The sequence below is a fragment of the Schistocerca cancellata genome, chromosome 5 (assembly GCF_023864275.1).
Source record: "Schistocerca cancellata isolate TAMUIC-IGC-003103 chromosome 5, iqSchCanc2.1, whole genome shotgun sequence".
NCBI lineage: Eukaryota > Metazoa > Arthropoda > Insecta > Orthoptera > Acrididae > Schistocerca > Schistocerca cancellata.
The window spans coordinates 428,612,859-428,625,821 of NC_064630.1; positions in this window are offsets into that span (position 1 = coordinate 428,612,859).

Genomic DNA, 12,963 nt, shown 5'->3' on the forward strand with positions numbered 1-12,963 from the left:
TTCGACGGCCAACACCGCGGTTCCTGGTGTGTCCGCTGTGCCGTGCGTGTGATCATTGCTTGTACAGCCCTCTCGCAGTGTCCGGAGCAAGTATGGTGGGTCTGACACACCGGTGTCAATGTGTTCTTTTTTCCATTTCCAGGAGTGTATCATGAATTACTTTTGAATGCATTACGGGAACAGCAGTGATCAATGTCTTGTAAGTAATTACTGTTAAAAACAGTCTTGATCACAATTTATTTAACAAGGTGACCGGTTTCGACCACTACTGTGGTCATCTTCAGATCATTGAGTAGGAACCTCTTTCTGTTGGAGAATCACTACCCTTCTCTAACAGAAAGAGGTTCCTACTCAATGGTCTGAAGATGACCACAGTAGTGGTCGAAACCGGCCACCTTGTTAAATAAATTGTGATCAAGACTGTTTTTAACAGTAATTAAATATCATGAAGTCTTTACTTTATAGTAATTCAAATACGTACTGTAGTGTAAAGTGTATTACCACCTAGTTTATGGTGATATTTACCGCCAGTAATTCCCTTTCCTGTTTGTCTGGTAAATGGAGGGAGGGAAATACGATTGTGGTGGAACAGCAACGATAAAGAGCAGAATAGGCGAAAATCTGATGTTTGGTTTGTGGGGCACTCCACTGCGCGGTTATCAGTGCCTGCACAAATTCCTAACATTTGCTTAGTCTAATCTCGCCACTTTCGTGAATGATGATGAAATGATGAGGACAACACAAACTCCCAGTCATCTCGAGGTAGGTGAAAATCTCAGACCCTGCCGGGAATCGAACCCTGGACCCCGTGCACGGGCAGTGAGAACGCGAGCGCGAAACCACGAGCTGCGGACATGACCGCCCAACTCAACTCTTGTATAGCGCGTTTTGTTATTCTAGCAGAATGCGAGCCGGCGTTACTATGGAGTAGCATCATTTCACGGTGCCTCCCTGGTCGTTGTACTAGAACTGCGTCTGTAAGACGTCCCAAGTGTTAACAGTAAACGTCAGCAGTGATGGTTACACCTCAGGGAAGCAATTCATAGTACAGCACACTGCTGCCATTCCACCAGACGTATAACAGTATCTTCTCTGGATGCACACAGGTCTTTGTACGGGGAGTTGCTGCTTTTTTGGGCTCAACCATTCCTTTCTTTTCCTTGTGTTAGCATAAAGACACCATTTCTCGTCACCAGTAACGATACAGGATAGGAATGGTCGGTGTTGTTCACGAGCCAATTGGTGACGAGCAAGCAGAGGTGCGCATATGGCCACCTACTGACTTTGGCTTAGAATATGCAGTCCCATACATCCGATGTTTGAACCTACCCCATTGCAAGCAGATGTCGCACGATGGTGTAACAATCACAATTCCCAGTTCTCGAGAACGATTTTCATCTAACCCCAAAGGTCTTCCTGAAAGTGGCATCACTAATGTCACAACGATTCTCCTTGAAATGAGAAAACAATTTCTTGCCGTTCTCCGTCCCATCGCATAGTCCCCATACACGGCGCAAATCTTTCTGGCTACCCCGCTGCTGTCACCCCTCTAGTGAACTCAAACTGAAGAATATGTCGGAAATGTTCCGATTTCTCCACTTGGCACTCCATTTTCTAGCGTCCACAGCTCCATTCACTATCTCCAAATGACAGAATGACAATATGGACTCAAATAGTAACAGTGAACTAAAAATAAAATAAACCCATAGCTACCAACATACCAACATCCAAAGCAAAAACGCTATGAACTTATGCTCCAATGTAATACTTTGCGGTAGATCGTGGCTGGTGGATAGTTGGGCTACAGGCCAGGGTGAAAGGGCACTTATAACATTGCTTTGCACACTTTCAACAATGACAGCAGCAAGATTAAAAAACAAACCCCATCAACATCTCCGGACTGGATCGTACTCAACGAAAGCATTACAAACGTAATTAGTTCACAGCCTTCTTCCCATGGCAGCATAAGGCATAATTATTATGGCTATTGAACATCTTATTTCGAGAAAGCCCTCAATACCTAAGGCTTTCTAAGTAATACCCTATATTGCACTTACACACCTAAAGAATTTATATGAGGAACTGCGTAAGTATGTTATATTAGTGCGTACACTAGGCCACTTTATGCTCAAATGTTGGTTCTGTGATTGTGAGTTCAATTCCTGTTATGACTCCTAAATTGTAGATCACAACTATTTCTGCATCTATATTTACATTTATATTCCGGAACGTCTGGTAACTGGCTAAAAAGAATCACGACCATGCAGTTGGCCGGGTATCAAACAGCCTGCTCTAGTCCTTGTATTTAAGAATAGAAAAAAACCGTCATCTTATAACTTAGAAGTTAGCTGGACGGCCCTAATTCTAAAAATCAAACCAGGAGTCTTATTGGACACAACTGCATTCCATTTAATTTATAAAAATAGTGAAGCACCCAGAAGATGTGGTCGGGTGTCAATGTAATTTCATTCATGTTTACAATATTGAAGATATGTAAATGATTGGTGTTGCAGTTCTGGTAGGGTATCTGAGGGGTGTGAACAGCCATCAGATGTTAAGTGATCACTGTGAAGGTCATAGAGGTGCCACATGCTCGTGTGAGACTGCATTATCAGCACCTGACAGAGTCTGAAAGAGCTTTCACTGTGGGTCACCATTTGACCGGCTGGTCGAATCGAGCAGTACCCAGATTTGGGGCTTATTCTGATGTGATTGTTGCCCGACGCTGGACTGCTTGGGAATGTGAGAGCAGGCACACTCGTCACCAAGGTTCCAGTCGACCACGTCTGACCACCACAAAGGAGGACCACCTGCACATCATAGACTTTTCACATCCGCACCTGCCGTCTGAGAACAAGTAATGGACTTTCTGCAACGTTTCGTGCCATCCTGGGCCTTAGGTCAGAGACTAGCAGCAGCCAGGAATAGGGAATAACCCTCCCATTCATAGGGTGCCGTTAACACCCCAACATAAACAGCAGTGTTTGGACTGGTACTGTGACCAAGAAGAACAGACTGCTGACGAGTGTGGTCACGTTGTGTCCAGTGATGAATCGTGGTTCTGTACTATTCTGGATGACTATAGTCAGTGAGTATGACGGTGACCTCGGTAAAGGTCCTTTCCTTCTAATGTTTTGGAGAGGAACAGCGGTGTTCCTCCATGCTGTGCGGAGCCATTGGGTATGACTACAGGTCACTGCTGGTAATGATAGAGGGAACTCTCCCTAAGAGTCCAAAGGAACGTCGCAGATATGCTGCGTCCTCACATCTTACAGCTCGTGCAACAATATCATAGCGCCACTTTTCAACTGGAGATGCTCGTCCACTCGTGGCATGTGTTTCTGTGAACGGTTTGCGAGATGTAGAGATTCCCAGATGCCATCCTGGTAGAACATGTGTAGGTCCAGCCCGGACGTCAACTCCAGCCCAAAGCAAGTATCCAAGATATCAAGGATCAGTTACAACAATTGTGGGCCGTCTTGCCTCGCGAAATGATACGATGGCCTTATGACACCCTTCCCAACCAAATCAGTACATGCTTCCAGGCCAGAGCGGGGGTTATAACGTCATACTTATAAGTGATCCCATACTGTCAAGTTCTTTGCAAATTTGACTCGATTTCGTAACCAGTGAAATAACATCACGTATACTCTCAGCCCGTGGGGCTTTATTTGGTTTCATCCCTTTTTTGTCTGGAAACGTTTTTCAATGGAAGGTCGAGGAATACAAAATTAAAATTATCATGAGCTAATCATTTCAATAGGAAGATCACAGCAGTGAGGTACGTCTTCCTGCTTACAACTTCCTATCCGACTACACCTTGAATTATTCGGTGAAAGCATATATGTACGATATTTGTATGTTCGGTATACGTAATTTCTGACGTTTAGCCAATTTACTGTCATTTCCCTTTCTCATCCTTGGTGACTTTAGTTGTACACACATCAGGCCGTTGTCTGAAAGTGCATTTGGAAGGGCCATATTTTGCGGCAACATTTGCAATCACGTTGTTGATTACACCGCTGAATTGTGGCTGCAATAGACGGCAATTTTACGGTGTGGCTGGGCAATATAGCTGATGCAGGAAGCCGTTGCAGGCAGTTGGCTACGTATCGCCTCCAACGATGGAGAATATTTCGTATTGCAGGGCAATATCTTTCTCTAGGGAAAGCAATATCGTTTCGCTTTTGTTCGAATGTTTGCGTTCGTACATATAGCTACATGTGTTGTACTTGCTTGTTGTGTACAGCAATGGAGCAGTGGACAAACGAGAGAACCATGAATTCTATAAATCCGATTCGCGCACGCTCAGAGCTACAGGACCTCAAAATTAATGTAGCTTAAACAAAGATCCCAATCTGGAAAAAGACGTTTCACAAGCTGTTGACGATGAACTCGGAATCACGATTCAATGAAGCGTACAAAAAATTCCAGTCTTCGAATCTGTGCCAAAAGCGAATCGAAAAATTTGCGTGGGAAGAGTGGAAGCACACGTGATTCTTCAGCCATATGGTTTGCATTTGATGTCATGAGTTTCATACTATCTCGAGATGTACCTGACGGAGAAACTGATATTGTAAACTGTGTTGTGTGCTAGCGAACAAAAATGAAATTAAAATTGTATTCTAATTTCAAACTTCCCTTAATGAATCTTTCAGTCCTTCTGCCAAAGGGTTCCATACTTCTGGTAGCATGAGGCTTATTGATGAATAGTGAGCTTTAACAGGTTTGTTACTCTTCTGTACGAACTGCCTGTAGCTAACAACCGAAGGGTAACCGCCAATTGGATTATAACTGCTGCACTCTCTGTCATATTTGTATCACTTAAAGCAATTCTTGGACAAACTGTTTGTACGGGAAATTCGAAATCGTTTTTAGATATTACGGTAAAATTCTGGAACAGATATGTATCCAGCATCAGTTCAATAGTTAAATTTTCTGAAGCATTACGCTTAGTTAAAAAAGAACAATCCACAAAGCCCTGTTTCGCCTGTACTTTCTAACTTGATTCTTTCTGTGCATAAAAAAAAAAAAAAAAAAAAAAGTAGAGCCACACTTATTTCCACTAGCTCGCGTTCGTCCATTATGTGGCAATAGTGTGGCCCCTTATAAAATTTTCTGACTCGAAAATTGATTGCTGCAAACATTACTGGGCGATAGTCACCGGTAATGTACGTACGTTAAGGCATGTCTCTGAGTTTGAGTTCGAATATGAACTAAGTCTTTATAGCTTCTGAGAGAGTGTCAAGCATTAGGAGACGGATCGTTAGTTACAAAAACATGCCTTACATCGTGCTCTGATGCGCATATAACTAAAATCATCAAGGTTGTGAAAGCATGTGCGTGATTTTCGTTTCTGTTTCTAATAATACAGCGAATACATTTTCCCACTTGTCCTTCGCACAGCTGGAAGCGCTTCACAGTTCGTGCAAGACTAGAACTTTTGCGAACGAGGAAGATTAACAGAAGTACGAGCAGCTGGTGGTGATGAGCCAGGGGTGAGGCGGTGCTGAGCAGCAGTAGTTTCCGGAGCTAATTAAAAATGGCAGTAGCTGAAGGGGAGACGTGCGATCGTTACCGCCGGCGCTATTTTAATGTGCGGCGTGCATGACGGATGGCTTCCTCCCGTCTGCACCGCCAGGACGCAAGCAACAGACGTGACCTGCCCCAACAAGCAACCCTCTCTCCTTATACCTCCCTCTGCCTACTCCTCCCCTCTTTTATGTCATAGGTGTCAGTTCACTACTGAAAGTTGCACATTAGATTTATTCGCACTGTGAACATGCGAATTTTGATACAGTTGATGTTTTCATAAGACGCTGACGGCAGTGTAGTGTTACACCATGAAGCACCAATCCAAGATTTATCAAATGTTGTGGACATGTTCATCACATAACGGGTATTAAATGATTGTTCTTTCATCCCATTCAGAACAGTATCATCAAAACAAGCACAAATACACTTTTGAATTCGGTGTCACGTGAGAACAAACAGCCTCTAAATGCAATCTACATCTACATCTACGTGATTACTCTGTTATTCACAATAAAGTGCCTGGCAGAGGGTTCAATGAACTACCTGCATACTGTCTCTCTACCGTTCCACTCTCGAACGGCACGCGGGAAAAACGAGCACTTAAATTTTTGTGTGCGAGCCCTGATTTCTCTTATTTTATCGTGATAATCATTTCTCCCTATGTAGGTAGGTGCTAACAGAACGTTTTCGCAATCGGAGGAGAAAACTGGTGATTGAAATTTCATGAGAATATCCCATCGCAACGAAAAACACCTTTGTTTTTAATGATTGCCACTCCAATTCACGTATCATGTCTGTGACACTATCTCCCCTATTTCGCGATAACACAAAACGAGCTGCCCTTCTTTGTACTTTTTCGATGTCATCCGTCAGTCCCACGTGATGCGGATACGACACCGCACAGCAGTACTCCAGAATAGGACGGACAAGTGTACTGTAAGCAGTCTCTTTGGTAGACTTGTTGCACCTTCTAAGTGTTTTGCAAATGAATCGCAGTCTTTGGTTTGCTCTACCCACAATACTATCTATGTGATCGTTCCAATTTGAGTTATTTGTAATTGTAATCCCTTAGTTGAATTTACAGCCATCTTGAGGAACTTCTTGACTTGCTTCAAACACATTCTGGGTGGGGACTGGTACGAAACTATACTCTTCCCATCGCACCCCCGATTTCTACTATGGATGACAAATCAGGTACCTGCAGGCCACTCAAGATCTGTGTATACTTCAAAGTTTTTTGGTGTGAACTGCAGTGTTGGGTCTTGCATTACGCAGCTGGAAAATTGCATTTGGTATCCTGGTCATGAAGCTTGGTTCGTTTGGTTGGTTGTTTTGGGGAAGACCAGACAGCGAGGTCATCGGTCTCATCGGATTAGGGAAGGACAGGGAAGGAAGTCGGCCGTGCCCTTTGAAAGGAACCATCCCGGCATTTGCCTGGAGCGATTTAGGGAAATCACGGAAAACCTAAATCAGGATGACCGGACGCGGGATTGAACCGTCGTCCTCCCGAATGCGAGTCCAGTGTCGAACCACTGCGCCACCTCGCTCGGTGTGTCATGAAGCGTACTGCAAAATGGGTTACCATTCTTTCGAAATACTAGAGACCGTTCAGCCTCCTTTCAAAAATTACCAAATTAGTTCCGTTACAACCTGTAGCTCCCCATACCACGATTCCACGAGTTGGAGAGGTATGGGTCTCGAGAATCGCTGCCTCCTGTGATCTTTCACCAGCCTTCCTACGGACAAGTGGGCGTCGATCTGATCTCCATAGACCGAACTGAGATTCACCATATCATGTTTCACCCATCTGCAGCTCTTTACTAAGCAGTTCTCTGTTGCAGGTGACATTATGCCAGCGATAAAAACTGTTCGTGGTGACGCTCTGCCTATAACATCTGCCAAGTTTTCAGTTGTTGTCACCCGTCTATTTGACAGTACGAATCGAAAAAACGTATTATCTCGTAGTCTGATCATTGTGGAAGGGTTCGTGCCTATTCCTCTGGCCACACGGTCGCCCTGAGTCCATCTCGTCACCCCTCGTTCGGTGGCACTGCAGCCAGCTGTCTGTTGGTGTAACGTTAGACACACCCAATAGCCATCATGCACTCACGAAATTCTGTAGGAACGGCATCTTTCTGTATTGAAAATAAGCTCGCATAAGGATGAACTTCTAATCGCCGTATCCGACAGGCATGAAAATACTGGAGTATTAACTTGTCGCGGTTGAAATTCACAGTCACGAATAATTTTTTAAAAGACGTCATATTCACCATTGACTGTAAAGATTATTTATTTCAGACTTGCAGTTTCGGCCTAAAGGCCATCATCAAGCAGTGCTGCAAAATATTTTGTTTCAATACCTGTCAAACTTTAAAATCCTCCGACATCTATATATGTCATCGTCAGAGCTGAGCCTTTTCACTATAAGAATACAGCAGCATTGAACGAGCGCCAAGCTCCGTACACCGTGAAATGATGTGAACTTCATGAAGTATTGCCATTGTTAACATCCTTAACACAAATCCCAATAAAACAATATTCTTACACACTGTTTACATGTGAACAAAACAGCTGCATGAATATCAAAAGCTCATATGCAAAACCAATGCTAGGCATAAAAGCGAATGCTGAAAGGTGGAAGAAGTATATAGAGGGTCTATGCGAGGAAGATGAACTTGAAAGCAGTATACTAGGAAAGGAAGAGGATGTAGACGAAGATGAGATGGAAAATATGACACTGCAAGAAGAATTTGGCAGAGCACTGTAAGAACTAAGTCGAAACTAAATCCTCTGAATCAGACGGCATTCTGTCAGAACTACTGATGGCCTTCGTAAACCTAGCCATGACAAAACTACTCCATCTGGTGTGCAAGATTTACGCAACAAGCGAAATATCAGATTTCAGGAAGAATGTAATAATTCGACTTACCAAGAAAGCAGGTGAATGGAATGGGCAGTGTCTTGAAGATTGAATATAAGATGAACATAAAAAAAAGCAGAACAAAGATGATGGAATGCAGTCGAATCAAATCAGGTCGTGCTCAGGGAATTAGGTTAGGAAACGAGATACTTAAATAGTACATCAGTTTTTCTATTTCGGCAGTAAAATAATTGATGATGGCTTAAGTAGAGAGGATGTGAAATGTAGACCGCCAAAGGAAAGAAAGGCGTTTCTGAAGAAGAGAAAGTTCTTAATATCGAATGTAGATTTAAGAGTTAGATAGTCTTTTCTGAAGGCATTTTTCTGGAGTGTAGCCATGAGTAGTGGGACAAAGCAGTTTCTGGGACAATTTTGATACTAAGTTGATATCAAATTAATTATGCAAATTAATTAATCGATCAATTAATTACACCACCCCACAATGATGTCGTGGATTTCAAGGTGGTGGCCTGAGAAAAATGGCGGGAAGTTCGTTTAGTTTGTATCAAGCTGCTGGCTTGGAGGACCACACATTCCCCTCATCACTCTACCCCCACCCCTGGAAATTGTGGGAAATTGAAATTTTGGTGGGAAATTCAAAAAATGTTGGGAAATTCAGATTTATTGCCTCTTCCCTCTCCCTCATCCGAAAATTGGCAGGAAAAGGATTCAGTCTGTGCTGGGCTGCCGAACAGGACAGACGTAAGTCTTGCCACTCTAGCCAATAGCCCTATATAGGAAGGATGGGTAATAGTGAAAGGACAGCAAGCTACCACTGAAATACAGGGGAGCAGCCAACTGCAGAACTACAAGTGAATAGCTGCTGCTGGGAGGAACATAAGGATAGGTAATGATAGTATTAGAACAGCAACCCACTGTCCTATTGTGCCTCTGATAGCCTCCTCTTATATACAGGATTCGTATCGCAACATAATTTGGGAATGAAAGACACTTTACGAGTTGCAATCACATCCTAGCTGACAGAAACATGGGGAATATATCATATGATATTTTTATCAATGTCATACTCATTATCTAACCTGAACATGGTGTCTGGAGACGCAGCTTAGTCCAGCGCCTTCTACCAAGTGTACTGCATACCTGAAGAGTTGCCCATGTGAGAAACTGCTGCACTGGAGGTCAGGCTAATCCACAACTTCCTATTGCTGTCCGACCCCCACGTATCTTCTGCTGCCAACTGTGGCACAATGCGAATCAAGCACCGGTGGCTGGGACGTATGTATGCGGTAGTTCTATCCCTGACATAGACTCCTCAGTTTAAAAAATCTGAGACAGGGATATTGTTTGCTTAATACAGCTCGAATTTCCCAAGTGAAATGTAGATACCGCCCTTTTATACTAGTTGTTTTCGAAGATAGAAGAAATCGGGCCACACACGCGTTTTCACATCGCTAAAGTATCGTCTCTTTCTGTGAAAATCCTGAAGCAGTATAGCATAGGCTATATTTACTCTAAGTATTCTCTCATCGGGTAAAAAAGTCTGTTCTTATCTGCCACGTTCTGCATCACAGGACTGGAAACACTGAACTCATCTTTCACTCATAATGGAGTGCTAAGATCTAACTCAGTCACAGGATGCATCTTCACTTTCGAACATTCTTTCTTAAAGTAACCAAATCCTTAGCCACGTACGAAGTCTCTTAAGGTAAAAGCACAGAGAAGTTGTAAATATCGGGTTTATACTATGTATCACTTTATGAATTCGATAATGTAGTTGAGTTTATTATGATGAACATCTCTCCCTGAATAGGTGGGAGATTGAAATTAATTTCATTAAAAGACCTTGTGGCAACGAAAAAGATTACTGCTTCAACTTTTGAATCACATCATTGATATCCTGGCCATCACTTCCACCTGTCAAGAAACACGTCATTGATATCGAATTGATATGCTAATTAATTCAATTGATCGAGAGAGTTCCTTTCCATGGTGAATAATTTTCTTTTCATGCAGCTAGATTACTCTTGCCAGGTAACCATTACAAATACTTCTGTGATGTTTCTGTGGGCTTCCTACAGGCTAATGAATCACTTACTCCGATACCAAAATGGGTTCTAACTGTTGTAAAGTAAATGACGACATCCAATGGTAATTGCGTTCTGTCTCTCAATTGCTTGCATACCTCCGACGATGCGTCAGGACAGTACTGCTGCTGGCCGACAACCCACAGCTCGCTGTCCCGGACAACTGTTAATGATTGCAGACTCGCAAAAGTTGTCCTGTCCTTCTCAGAAGGACTGGACACTTAAATATCACTGGGGTAAATACCAGGATGTTTAAAAACATGCTTCCCCTCATCCCTCTTACAAAATGAAACTTTCTGAGATGTATTTTCGAAATATTCCAGAAAGGCTGACGCAGTAAGCAATAACAAAATACCTCATATTGCAGTCATGTAAGCAATCGCTGTTTCGGTGCTGGTCATTTCTTGAAGGTGTTGCTCCCACCAAGACTCTCTCCATCTCAAACAAGTGGTGTCAGTCAATCATTATGTGATAATCAAAGCGTATTAGTGGATGGATGGGATGGAAAAGACGCCGAAGATATGGGATGATGTACTGTAATAAGCACCACAGTTGATAGTGCGATCAATTTTAGCAGTTTTACCAGTTTTTCCGTAATTTCAACGCCAGCCAGTGACACAGCGGCATGCTTGCCAACTTCTGTATCATCGCTAAACCACCCCTCCACTACTTTACGAGTACCATATACTAGATTGCGAATGCAGATAGATGACTATGCAGTACTCCCTTTCATTGTTAATGGTTCAAATGGCTCTGAGCACCATGGGACTCAACTTCTGAGGTCATCAGTCCCCTAGAACATAGAACTACTTAAACCTAACTAACCTAAGGACATCACACACATCCATGCCCGAGGCAGGATTCGAACCTGCGACCGTAGCGGTCGCGCAGTTCCAGACTGTAGCTCCTAGAACCGCTCGGCCATCACGGCTGGGTTTCATTGTTAATTCTCGGACATATACACCAAAGTATACCAGGCAGCGCCCTATACCGGTGCAGCTAGGTTATCTACATATTTCTAGCACATTTGTCAAAAGTGCGGAATTTACGATTATGATTGGTCATCTTTCCCTATGTGGCTCTGGGTCACAGTATTCTCACATTCATAGAATAAAGTTCGATACTGAAAGATCTCCCCACATTGTCTTTGACCACTCCCCACACTGTCTTTGACCAACGCTCCCTGCAGCACTGTCGTTGATTTAATTTGCAACAGACTAAAAGTAGGAGGGATACCATACCCACTACATTCCACATCTCGTGAAGGAACAGAGCGAGCTAGGTCCACAACTGCTGTTCAGCAATGACTGTTTCCCGTCAGTCTTACTCACGGTACCCATCCAAGTGCACAACGTCTTTCCAGATGCGTGCATGTCAAGGAGGTTAGCATCTCTTATCGGCGTATAGTAGATATGGGAGTGTTGTGATGATATAACAGACGGTTAAGACAAACGCGCAGTTTATGCATAATGGAGCACCAGAGGGACGGGCTTTGAAGCATTTCACGTAAATCAACTGTGCTGCTAATTCAGAAGTATTGTTCTAGTACCTGTCGTCAGTACCAAAAAGATGCTGGCAAGAGGGAAATGATCGTAGAACATAAACACATACACTCCTAAGGCTATACAGTTCTACAGTTGAACAAACTATAATGTTTAAGCCATGTGGTTTCCGAAATATTAGTCATGTGGAGTGCAAGGCTCTTAATACTCAAATGCAGGACACATGTGTCCAGCGTCTGACACAACCACCCTGCAAGTTTTCTATCCCAGTCAGTATGGTGACAAACTATAAAAAGACAAAACTACTTCATTCTACACCAACGAAAAATGTAGGTTCTTTGTGATATACGCAGAATATACTTTCTGGAGGTGCACAGCGCCAAGTGCTCATATCTGATGACTATTCAGAAAATATGCTATGCCCACATCAGTCTTATAAAATGATCGCCAGTAGTTGAAATTGCATCTTCTGAGGAAAAAGACAAATACTTAGCAGCGGTGTTTGACATGTGAAATTACACAAGATGCTGCACTAACTCTGTAAATAGGACAAACGTCAAACAAATGAACACACACTCGTTTAGCAGTACCTCACAAACCTCTGCCAGTGGCTTAGAAAAGGAGTTTGAAACATTGTATGTAAATCACTTGTGCTAACAGTTCTGAAGTATTGTTCTAGTGTTTGGTGACCATACCAAGAACATGTCAGATCATGGAACATAAACAAATTCCAAGGGCTACACGGTTCTGCACTTAAATACGCTATAATGCTAGAGCTGTGCGGTTCCCAACCGATTAGTCGTGTGGAATGTGACGCTGTCAATATTCCAATGCAAGAAATACATTTCCAGCGCATTCTCCGTGCAAGTTTCTCTCCGATAAACTACTGTGGCAAACTATAAGGTGATAAAACAACTACCTCGCACACCAAAGGAAACATCGATTCCTTGTAACACAAACA